Below are 13,449 nucleotides of genomic sequence, written 5' to 3' on the forward strand. Positions count from 1 at the left end.
AAATAGTGCTTTTTGCGTTCCTATGCACTTCTGCATCTGTTCTCCTTTTACTCTCATTTGAGAGAGTAAAATTGTAGTTTGACAGTTCCACAGGTTTTAGTCCGAAGTTCAAAGGAACAGTCTAAATATGAGGACGTATTGAACATTTCGAGTATGCAGATTTTGTATGCTGGTATATTCATTTATTCTAAATATATTACTTGATTTTGTTTTGTCTCACCGTATACTAAATAAAAAATACATTAAGGGCTGTTAGCTTATCTATTTTAAAGTATACTTAAATCATTAGTTAAACTTAACTAAAGAAATTTCTGTGTAGTTTTTCTGTAGTAAAGTTTAACTAATGAGTTAACTATAATTTAAAATAGATATATTAGCAGCCTCTAATATGCTATTTTTATTATAGAAATTTATGTGCGCTATATGATTTCTGCCAGCTGCTGTTATTACTTAAGAAGTAAACATCTTGGCTGTTCACCAAACCGGTCTATAGTTTTATCAATAATCTCAGATTGGTTCTCTGATACAAAACATTCGATGTACGCTTAGAAGACACAAACCTAAAGAAAAAGTAATAAACAATTGACCTATAAATTTATTTATTAGTTTACCGTTCAATCCATTTTCGCTCATTGTCCACTGCAGCTACGCTTTTACCCTTTTTAAATGGAAATTTTTTGAAGTTAGCGAGAATAACTTATAATATTAAGGTGGAATTTTCAATATTTTCAAAAGCTTATATTTCCAAAACTGTTTCACAGATTTTCATGGATATGGTTGGAAAGGTAATTAATATACATACCTTTTATTTGATATGCATATCTTTATATATTTTATATACATATTTCGGGAAAAACTAAAAAACGAAATTATAACCATTTTTTTAAATAAAATTGAGCGTTTTTCTAAAAAAATGCATAAATAACTATATTAAGTGATGTGTTTATTAGAAAGAGTTGAGAAATACCTTTAAATTGATATATTATTTTATATAGTTAGGTTTAAGCACATGTTGCCTGAGGCTTTTTTCCATATAAAACGGCAACACCAAAAGGAGAATTTTACTTCGTGAGGGTTATAATCCCTAAGTGCGGTCGAAGGCCGCCTACGCAGAGAGGTGTTCTCCGCAAAAGGTGTTCAGCCCCTCTTCTTCGGCAGCACAGAAAGGAGAATTCTACTTCGTGATGGTTATAATCCCTAAGCGCGGCCAAAGGCCGTCTACGCAGAAACAAGTTCTGCGCAAAAATACTTCCGCACCCCCTTTTCCGGCAATACAGAAAGGAGAATTCTACTTCGTGAGGGCTATAAGCCCTAAGCGCGGCAGAAGGCCGCCTACGCAAAACGAAGTTCGGCGCAAAAATACTTCCGCCCCTTTTTCCTGACAACAGAGAAAGGAGAATTCTACTTCGTGAGGGTTATAATCCCTGATTGCGGCCCAAGGCCGCCTACGCAGAAAGAAGTTCTGCCCCTTTTTCCTGGCAACACAGAAAGGAGAATTCTGAGTAGTAAAAGTTATAATCCTTAAGCGCGGCCAAAGGCTCCGCCCGAACTTAGACTTTCTTACTTGTTTCATTTATATAGTTACAATATGTATACTTACATCTTTATTTGCAATAAAAACACACTTTTTATGTCATGTACATCTTCGTCTTGATTTTAAAAATGCAAACTCAAGCCTTCCTATTTCGCATCTGTACATAATAAAATGGTAAATTAAAGCCTTTTTCAATTCAACGAAATGTAACTGTTCATCAAAATTTAATTTTGCAATACAAAAGAATTTTTGCGACACAGCATACATCAAATTAAAGGTATGTTTATGCACTTTTTAAAAATAGTATTTTTACATATAGTTAATTACGTATATTTTTTAGAAAAAACGCACATTTTTATCAAAAAATGGTTATAGTTTCGTTTTTTTAGTGTTTTCGAAATATGTTTACAATATATATATACATAGATATTCATACCAAATAAAGTCGTTTCAATTATCTTTTCAACCATAGCCCCGATTTGAAAATCGGTGCAATAGTTTTCGATATATAAGCTTTTGAGGATATTGAAAATTTCACCTTAACCCCCCTTTAGCTCCGCCCCTATTAATTTCCACCCAAAATGGTTTACACCTTTAAAATCAGTAAAAAGGAGCGGACCGCGCCCACTTTCTATTTTTATTTTTTCTCAACGGCTTCTACACTGCACTTGTTCGACAATTTGGAAGTTAGGGGGCGCCTCCCGCCCCTACCTGGCTACGCCATCGTATGCAGGTGTGCCAAATGAGTGCCCGGCATGTCTCTCCCCCCACGACTCGAAACATCACTTCGTATGCCCGGAAAACACCTCACTGACGTCACTGTCCCTGTGGACAGAACCTATAGAGGCTGCACGCAAAATTATTAGTTGCGTTCCAGATGCTTCACGATGTTCACGAAATTCACGATTTGCAGGAACAGCTGTTTTCTCCATTAATAAACTTTATGGGAGGTGGTCACCTGGTACGACTTCTTGTAAACACCTGCAAATCGTGAAGCATCTGGAACGCAACTATTGTCAGCTACTTTAAACGCACAATTTAGGTAAAATGATGCAACAAAATGCTTTAAAATGTGTTGTCATGTTGAATTAACTCTCCTTTACTTGAATAAAGGTGTAAAATAGTGGTGCTTGTGATGTAAACAAACGCTCAGCTGACGAACCCGCTTTCGCAAACTTTTTTCTCAAAACCAGTTACAAATACAACGTCGCGTTCTTACGTGATCTTGTATTTTTAGTTCATGTGAACGTCCCACACTCTCTTTTCGTTTACACATGCGACTATAGTCGTGTTTTCTTTGGATATAGAGCTCAGTATTACTAACTTTATAGTACTACACGAGGATAAAGAAATTATAGAAACTAACTCACTAAATATAACATAAAGGCTGTTTATTTGAAACAAGTTAAAATAAACAATGACAGAATGTCTGTTTGTGTATGAATTCAGTTGTCACGGCTACCAAACTTTGCGGCCAAATTATCAGTGAAACAAAACAAACAGAACGGATAATAATTGAACCAGATCTCTACCAGGATCACATCGTTGTTGTTGAATTTGCGTGCAAGATTTTTATGCGGATCCCGATCATTGCCCAAGAAAACATAGCTAGAGTTGCGACAGAGTTGCATTGACTTCAGCTTATCAAGTTTATTCAGTGAAATCGCTGGAGAAATTTGTCAGAAATGTGTAAACGACTTTCCATACAAATTTTGACAGTTCATTTATAAGGTTTACACAATTATAAGTTTATACGGTTTACAATGCATTTGTAAAGTTTGATGAATACCCTTACTATCAGTTTCACTAATGGTTGTCTGCAGTTGACTAATGCGCATCCATTAGTTAACCCATAGTTAAAAACCGCTATTTTTCTAGTAGTTAACTAATGACTGGAAAATTGCCCGTAATGTCTAACAAAATCATGATAAAAAATTTTGTCTGTGTAGACGCGACGTAAGGCTTGTACTCTTTTTTTTGAAATAGGGCCTATTTAGCAAAGTTTTTGCCGGCGTCAAAATAAAAATGTTCAGCGCTATAGTACTGCTGAAAGTTGATTGTTGCCGATTGGATGTACATATATTCTGGGAGATAGCATTGCTTGGTTTCCTAAAATTAATTCCCTTTGAATTAATTCGCGCTTATTATTTGTTAAGTGCTAAAATTATTGTAGTAAAAACATAAGGTTAAATGCAATATATCTTTTCGGGTTCTGTTTAACGTGGAAGAGAATGATATCGATGAAATAAAAGAAGCGAAAGGAAGCAAGAAAATGTGTATATGACAATATCTCGGTATGAACTGAAGTGATCGATTAGACGTAAAATTTTAGTGTCCCTTTTGAGAAAGAAGGTAATGTAAATAACAATCATTAACGTGATATTGTTAATGGAGGTAACCGTTTATAAAAGCTCATAAGTTAGTGTGAAAAACTAAAATTGCCGGAACAAAAATGCATACAAACATGTTTACTGAAATAATACTCAAGTATCCGTTAAAGGGTGTTTACATGAGGCGATTTGACCGGCAACATTTAGTTGAAAGCAAAAATCGCCTTGCCTTGTACAGCTTAGGAAAATTTTCCTTAAATTCGGTCATAATTTGAAAAAATAGGCCGTATAGAAGCGCTTTTTACGATTCTTAAAGTGAAAACCCCAGGGCGCGGAGGCTTTTATTTAAAAAGTTATTAACTTTTAGTAAAGTTGCACGATTCACCATACAAATTTCACTGATTAAATGGAAGTGGTGGAAATGAACACCAAAACGTGGGGGGTTTTTGAATTCACCTTTATTGAATACTGTTTTATATAAAAAAAAGCGACGCAGGCGAAGTATTGCGGCATATTCTGGATTTCGTGCAAATCGAAAATTTGAAATTTTTGTATAGAAAATGAGATTAAAACTTGGTAATTCTCTAGTATAGGGTTACAAACGCTAATTTCGGAAATGTCGGGAGGGGTACCAATCGACGCGTTTGGGTCCCGGTATTAACAGTCCGGAATGGGAGGGCTAATATTGTTAACCATTTAAATGTTATAAACAAAAAACTTTGTTAAATTTCGTTGTTTTATATGGGCAATTACCCCGATAAAGACTCACTAAATCACCTGTTCTCACTTTTTAAACACTACTAAAATATATAATTTAACTTAATTATTAAACAAACACATAGTTTTATCAACCTAAGATAGATTATTTTGTTACTAAAAAGAAGTTGACAATCTTTGCGAGATTCCAAAATAGCTATAGTGCTGCCACTGTATTAGTATTTCGTAATAATTCACTTTTCCTAACAAGGGGTGTGCAGTATTCAATGCTTTTCGGTATCTTCTTTCGTTTGATATATATATTATATATATAAATTATGAAAATTTTTAATAAAAAATCGCGCGATTTTTTATTACAAATTTTCGCCTGCGGCGCTTTTCCCATACAAATCAGTACTTCGATAAATAATGAAGATTTTTAAATAAAAAATCGCGCGATTTTCGCCTGCGCCTTTTTTCCATAAAAATCAATATTTCGATAAATAATGAAAGGTTTTAATGGTAAAATAAAACTTGTGGCACTCCATGACGCTTACTTTTAATTTCAGTTGAAATAACTAAACCATAAAAGTAGCGCTGCCATGGTATAGCGAAATTTGCTATTATATTTTGTTTAGAATATTGGATTTAGGTGAAAGTAAATAAAGAGGAAGAAGTGTATAGTGTAAACCGAGGGTAATAGCGCAAAAGAAATGTGAAATACCAGCGATTTGAGGTTATAATAATTTTGGTAGGCGCAAAGTTTGTTTACTCTGTATATTAACGAAATATATAAAATAAAAGTGAATAAATGATTTTGATTGCAAAAAACAATAACCGGAGACGTTTTAATAGTGTTTTAAAAGTGGAAACTGGTGATTTAGTGCATTTTCGACGTGGTAATTGCTCGTAGAAAACGAAATTTAACAAAAGTTTTTTGTATATAACTTTTAAATGATTAATAATACGAGCAATCCCGTATTCCTCGGACTCGGACTAGTAAAACTGTCTAAAAATAAAAATTCGCTCAGAGCGAGAGAGTAACATTGAAAAGTACGGGATCGCTTTCTAGTAAAAAATGGTAACTTCTGTCAACTTAAACATAACCTCCAAATTTTGGTTGTAAATTTTTGCTTATTTTGTATGTAAACAAACTCAGCTCACACATTTAAATAGCCAAAAATACTTTCAAATTCATTAGAATCCACTTAAAACAAGTAATTAACTACTTTTCAACATGAATTAGCAGAGTGCACTTTTCTTTTGTTTACAATTTGGTTGCCAAACACACTACAGCTGATCGTTTGACACATTTACCAGAATTTACCAACAAAAAATTCTCGGACTAAAACTGGTAACTTCTGACAGAGAGGGAACCGTATTTACTCTCTTTTTTTGTCCTCTCAATAGTCGGAGAACCGAGTACGGGATCGATTTCCAGTAAAATCTGACTGTTTCTGACTAGTCCGGACTCGTATGGGATCGCAACTAATATTAGCCCTTCCCCTCCGGATTGTTAATAGGGGGACCGAAACGCGTCGTTTGGTACCCTTTCCCGACTTTTCCGGACCTTATTTAGCGGTTGTTACCCTATACTACAGAATTACCGAAAATTTATTGTTTTTCGATTCGTACGAAAACAAGAATACGCCCCATTGATTTTAATAAAAAATTTCATTATTTATCGAATTGTATAAGAAAGCGCCGCAGGCGAAAATTTATCATTATTTATTTATAAAATTATTATTTTTCTTTTTGAAAAGAGCGCCGCAGGCTGGAATTTTTAATAAAAAATCGCTTGATTTTTTATAGAAATTTGTGTTATTTATCTAAGTAGTTTTTTTTAAAAGCGCGTTTTTTTTATAAAAAATGGGAAATTTTTCCTTAAATTCGTCACAAATTTGAAAAAAAAAAATGAGGACGTGTGGAGGAGCTTTTTCCAATTCTAAAAGTGAAAACCCCAGAGCGCGGAGGCTTCTATTTAAAAAGTTAATAGTTGTGTTTGTTTACAAATTATCCAGTAACTTGCCAGAAACTCTCCAGTAACTTTATTTCTAAGAATTCGCTCAGAAGAAATTTACAAAAAAGTACGCGAACGCTACTCCACTAAAAATTTGCAAGTTGCATGAACAGCTGATAAATTGGTTGTTTATTCGCAGCATATTCCTAATAAAACAATATATTTTATATTTAAAAATGTTTATTTTGTGAATTTCCACAATAAAAACCCACAAATAGTTTCCTTGTTAGTTTAAATTTCATCCAGCAACATGCGATCAGCTGTTTTTCTTACTGGCAAATTCTTACAAGTAAAAGTTGATCCAGTAAAATCCAGTAAAAACTTGCAACTTCAACTGTCATTTTTCGCTCTCTCAATTTCCCCTAGTTTGCAAGTTTTTGCGTACGAAAACGCCAAAACATGAAAATTCGTAAAAACTTTTACTGGATTTTACTGGAAATGAGTAAACAAACGCAACTATTACCTTTTAAATTTGCAGAATTCACCATACAAATTTCATTGATTACTTGGTAGTTTTGGAAATGAACACATACCTTATTTATACCTATGAAGAAACCGCATTAACAAAAAACCGATTTGATTCAACACATATTTCTTTCTAACGTTTATTCCTCGGTCTTTATAGCGCACTCGATTAAACCGTATTGAAAAGTAAACAAACTTCGTTACTTTTATTCGATATTTATTTAATAATAAATTTGCGCGGTGGACCGAAATGGAAGCGAACAGCAATACAAATTTATTATAATAATAAATACAATTAAAAACGGGCTGCATAAAGAAAAATAGCCAATTTTGATTTTGCGTTAAATGAGTTATTCGTTTATACGGGTTTTCTAACCGATGTGAGAAATAAAAAATCGATTTGAAAACAAATTTGAGTCAATACACTTTTCGACTTGAACGCGCATTGAAGTTTTGTTTATGCATCTGATTTGAACCACACCGAACTGAGTCACAGCGCTTTATGTGTCGGTATAAACAAGATAACAGATGTTGGTGTTAAAACCGAAGTTCATGGAAAATTTATGATTTAAGTTAATGTATTAATAGTTGCGTTCGACAAGTCAAAAATTTGTAATAGTTTTTCCAAATTTTTACTGGATGGCGTTCGATAACGACAAAAAACTATCCAACACGCAAAAATTGAGAGAGCAAGCGTTCATTTTGATGCAAGAGAAGCGTTCATTTTGTACTGGCAAAATTTTAGTCAGCAAAAATTATCCAACACGAAAACATATGATCATAGAACATATGGTTGCAATTTTTGTAAACAAACAATATTGCATTTTTCGAGTTTTGGTATTTATACGCTTTTTGGCTGCCTTCTATGTGACTTTATGATAGCGCCAACTAGTTTTTANTAGAACATATGGTTGCAATTTTTGTAAACAAACAATATTGCATTTTTCGAGTTTTGGTATTTATACGCTTTTTGGCTGCCTTCTATGTGACTTTATGATAGCGCCAACTAGTTTTTACTTCTAGAAATGTTCCTGGCGAACATTGAACGTTCACTTTCCTTTTTTCTTCCATGGAGGAAACATGAATTTCAGTTTGTTTACAAATAAAACATAAACAAAGTCAGCTAATGTGTCTTCTTCCGGTTTTTGCAAGTGATGTCTAATTTCCTGTTCGTTTACTTTTTTGCTTTTTCTTTTCTTTGGGAGAGAATTTTCGCTTACGCTCTTGATTTTGATTGTTGGCTAATTTTGTTATCGACCGCAACTAGTAATAGGTGTGTACTCGTATTGAGAGGACACAATTCTCCAGCAGCAAACGTTCTGAGAATTTAGCAGCATTCCCACGACAGCCGGTTCTACGTACCGGAATGACTCGGTTTTTACCCGACCAAGGGCTGTTGTTTTGGCGATCTAACCCCGTTTAGGTCAACGAAATCCATCAAACGTTGCACGATCCTAGGGCTACACCTTCTCCGCACCCTTCTGTCAGGGCCAGAAATCTACACCTGCCGCGTATGCCAGAGACGACTGCATACAAACTCCACCTCGGTCAGGTGCAATGCCTGTGACGGGTGGAGTCCCCTTCGTAACTGCTCGGGCCTGCGTACGCACCGGCAATGGACCACGTCGTTCTTGGTTCTGTGCGAACCGGACCGTCTCCACGGCAAACCACCACCCGCCTGGGCAGCACACAATCAACACACCCACACCCTAACAACACAGCAATACGTCGCATCCCTCCCCCGCGACGCCGCCAACCACCACCACAAGGCAGCACGCCCTTTTGCAGCACGTACAGCAGGGGGCCGGCAGGCAACACAACTCTTTAACACCACACATCACAATCGGTCTCCCAAGGCACACAAAGGTGCTACAATTTAACTGTAACGGGCTCCAGAGCAAGATCGAGGAGATAACTGTCTTTATGGGAAGGCATGGAATATTAATACCTGCGGTCCAAAAGACGAAGTTGCACGGCAATTCAACCCTGTTGAATTTCGCCGGATACAACGTACACCGTCGAGATCGCGAGCGAGACAATGGTGGAGGTTTAGCGTTCATCACGCACCACACCGTGCAGTATCGTCTCATTGAAGCAGACATCGACCGCTGGGATACCATCCTACAATGTTAGGGTATTACTATCCGGTCAGGCGATGTTGAGCCGAAATATTTAACGTATACATATCCCCTGTCACCAGCTGCCCGGCAGGATATCACCCTGAAATAGGTGCGCTACTCAGAGGTGAAAACCGTATGGTAGTTGGTGACTTTAACGCGCACCACGATCTCTGGTACTCAAGCCTGTCAAATGATCGTAGGGGAATACATCTGGCTGAGCAGATAGACGATTCGACATTCTGCACAATGAACGACGACGCACCCACCAGGATTATGGGCAGCTGCTGCAGCTCGCCAGATCTAACAATTGTCAGCGCTGGTCTGATAAACAGCGTATCATGGCGACCTATGCTGACTAGCATCAGACCATCTGCCCATAGTTATCTCGATTGATAAACCAACCGACTTTGCTTCCGTGGATCACTGGACTTATATCAACTTTTCCAAAGCTGATTGGAAAGGCTTCACGGATGTTACTGAGGGCGCCTTCACTGCACTACCCATACCAACCGACGTTCATGTAGGTGAACGTAAGTTCCGCAGGGTTGTCACCGCTGCTGCAGCTCGCTTCATCCCAGCAGGATGTATTAAGGATCCACGTCCGAATTTTCCTGCCGAAGCGGCTGTTCTAGCTGATGAGCGCGACAACCTTCGTCAGGCCGATCCCGGAAATCCCCGTATTAGGGATCTCAATTCGGAGATTCGGCAACTTGTGAACGTACATAAGCGGAAGAAATGGGAAGAGCATCTGAAGACCTGCAACTTCGCCTCTGGTGTGAGCAAGCTTTGTTCAACCGTGAGGTCGTTGTCCAACCCGACGAAGCGCGAAGACAGTCGAGATAGACTTTGGTGACCATGCTTCGTCGGACCCGGAGAGAGGCGCGAGCTATTTTAGCTGGCAGTTCATTCTGCATCCTCCGGTGGATAAAGCCAAACGTCGAGTGACCAGAAGGCTGCACAAAATGCCAAAACCTAGTGCGCCTCTTGTTTTCACCAGCGGTGAGGTAAGGGTAGCCATCGGGAAGGCGAAAGCCTCCAAAGCCATTGGACCCGACGGAATATGCATGTTGATGCTGAAAAATTTGGGTCCTGCGGGAGTAGCGTACCTAACGGAGGTCCTCAACCTGTCTATGGCCACTCTCGTCATTCCAGACATCTGGAAAATGGGGAGAGTGGTCCCACTGCTCAAACCGGGGAAACCAGCCAACAAAGGAACGTCTTATCGCCCGATAACTGCTCCCGTACTTCACGAACCACCTGACCCCAGCGAAGCATCAACATGGGTTCCGTAAAGTGCATAGTACAACAACAGCACTTAACGCCATAAACACTCAGATAACTCGTGGCCTAAACCGAAACCGCCCCTGTGAGAGAACTATTCTAGTAGCGTTGGACCTGTCCAAGGCGTTCGACACTGTCAGTCATTCAACGCTACTAGAAGATATAGAGGCCTCCTCACTCCCACAGGGACTCAAACGGTGGTCGGCGAATTACCTGAGTGGTCGACACTCGTCAGTAATCTTCAGAGACAAAACCAGCAAGCCACGTAAAATTAAACAGGGGGTACCACAGGGTGGTGTCCTGTCCCCGCTACTGTTTAATTATTACATATCAAAGCTTCCTCAGCCACCAGAGGGTGTTAATATAGTCTCATATGCTGACGATTGTTCGATCATGGCGTCTGGGAATGGAATTGATGACTTGTGCTCAAAAGTAAACGGTTACCTCTCCGAACTTTCTCGCTTCTTCACTGCAAAGAGCCTTGCCCCATCCCCTGCGAAATCCTCGTCAACCCTTTTCACCACCTGGACGAAGGAGATCAGACTGCCACTGGGTATTCACGTCGATGACGTAACAATACCGACGGTGAATAACCCGAAAATCCTCGGAGTTACCTTCGACAGTCTGCTCTCCTTCTCGGCGCATACAACCGCAATTGTCAACAAAGTACAGAGCCGCAACAATGTCCTCAAGTCGCTGGCCGGCAGCACTTGGGGCAAAGATAAAGAAACGTTGTTGGCAACATACAAGGCAAGGACGTTGTTGGCAACATACAAGGCAAGGACGCAGTGGATGAAGCTGCAGACCTGCCAAAACACGGCATTACGAACTGCGACAGGATGCCTCCTGATGACGCCTCTACACCACCTTCATGACGAGGCCCAGATGCTCCCAGTAAAGGAGCATAACATAATGCTCTGCAAGCAGTTCCTTGCTGGGAGCCACAGACGTGGCCATCCCAGCGGACAACTGCTCGCGGAAGAGCCCTCGCCACGGCACGTCAGGAGGCATCTTTACGAACTGACGGACGGAGTCCAGAGGTATATTAAACAACCTCTGGACCCGTCCACCTACCGACAGGCCCTGAACGGCATTCACAGGGAATCAGTCTCAAGTTATGTAGACTCCCGCCCTGTGAATGCCGTTCTAGGCACACAACCACCGGACGTGGACGGGACAGAACTTTGTCTGCCTCGGGAGACCCGCACTACAATAGCCCAACTTCGCTCTGGCTATTGCAGCAGGCTCAACAGCTACCTGAGCAGAATCAACGAGGATGTGCCCAACCAATGGCCGGCATGTGGAGAGTCGCCACATGACTCCCGGCACCTCTTCACATGCCCTGAGAATCCCACTCAGCTAACGCCCCTGTCCCTATGGACAGCCCCTCTGGAAGTAGCACACTTCCTGGGCCTCCCCCTAGCTGAAATAGACGACAACGATGATGGATGAACCGCCCCGAACGGGGCTTAGTAGCCGCTACAACAACAACAACAAGAATTTAGCAGCATTCGCTCTCAAAGAGACGAAATATCAACAGAAGTACGACAACGCAAAAACTTGCAACCTTCGAAACAGCTGTTCACTTGCACAGTTGCCACTGGGGATTAATTTGGCAATTTATTTTCTGTTTGGTACATTTTCCTCCGATTTGGCATTGTATACAATTGAATAGCTTTCGATAAGAAAAACCTTTTTAAAATACAAATTAATTATATCGGAATGAATAAGTTATTTTTCTCATAATTATTTGTGATATCACATGGTGACGCATTCAAAAACAAGAGTATCTCCTCCAAACATCCATCATTGATCCAAAAACAATGTAATAGATATAACTACAGATGTAGCTTTAAAATTATAAAATTTTCATTTCAACAATCAACCTACCAAAACCGAAAACTTCAGCAAAACAACATTTCAGCATGCTGCATTTAAATCTATTTTGGTATATTTAAAGGAAAATTATGGTACAAACGAAAAATGACATACGGCAACCATAGTCAGCACACACTAAAGTAAACAAACTGGAGATTAATAGCAAATTAACGAAAAATAAACACAACAAACGTTGTGCATATTAAATTTACTCACTTTTTCGTTGTATACTGGTATTAATAATAAAGTTTGCAATAAATAACTCAAAAATGCCATATTTTCTTTTGTTTATTTACAAACATATGTTTGTGATCAGCTGATTTTTTTACTTGCAAGTTTTAGCTGGGAAAAATTTTTCCAGCAGAAATTAGCAGCTCTCTTTCACATGTTGCTCTCTCAATTTTCCTACTTTGCAAGTTTTTTGGGTACGAGAACGCAAAACCAGTAAACGTTTTCTAAAACTTTAGATAGTTGGGCGTACGAGTACACTCCTAATAAAAGAACGTTGATTTATTCCGCTTGAAAAATATTGAATGAAAATTTTTTAACAATTCAATGAGGTGTAAAAAAAATACAATAAAAGAATTATGTTTTTAAATTACAAGAGTGGTAGATAACCAAGTACAAAACTGAACCAGTGATATATGTAAACATCCTATGATTATTATTACAATGAATAATTAATGTTGATATGGCAACTACCTTACTTTATACTATTCTACTTAGCCTATTTACTGATTCTCTAAATTACCGCACGTGTTACATTTTGTTCATTAAAACCTTAAAATACAAAAGGTGTTTTATTTCGAGTTTCATTTCAATTTAATGAACAAAATTATATTGAAGAAGTATGGATAAATACTTGCGTCCCGAAAGTTTCGACATCGAACCATCGGATAACTCCGCTACTCGTGCTTGGGAGCATTGGCGGAAAAGATTCGAAAGTTTCATCGCTGCTCAGGAGCCGGCCGAAATGGACGGGGTAACTCAAGCATCTTGGGACGAGGCAAAGCATCGACTCCTGATAAACCACGTCTCCCCGAACGTATACGTTTACTTCAGTGAAGCACGAAGCTTCAGGGAAGCAATTGATTTGATGGACAAGCTCTACGTTAAGCCAAAAAA

The 13,449-nt window shown here is 38.7% G+C and overlaps 1 protein-coding gene across 2 annotated transcripts in view; it reads left to right on the forward strand.

Annotated features, from left to right (window-relative positions):
- Window positions 1-3,580: 3,580 nt before the first annotated feature.
- Window positions 3,581-13,449, forward strand: part of Eph (Eph receptor tyrosine kinase) — a 113,278-nt gene continuing 103,409 nt past the window's right edge. For both annotated transcript variants that reach the window (XM_017612604.1, XM_017612606.1), the window contains exon 1: window positions 3,581-3,886. The gene's annotated coding sequence lies outside the window, so the exon portion shown is untranslated. The remainder of the gene's footprint in view (window positions 3,887-13,449) is intronic.

This window comes from Rhagoletis zephyria, unplaced genomic scaffold (assembly GCF_001687245.7).
Source record: "Rhagoletis zephyria isolate East Lansing unplaced genomic scaffold, Rhagoletis_zephyria_1.1 Rzeph_scaffold_00559, whole genome shotgun sequence".
Taxonomy (NCBI): domain Eukaryota; kingdom Metazoa; phylum Arthropoda; class Insecta; order Diptera; family Tephritidae; genus Rhagoletis; species Rhagoletis zephyria.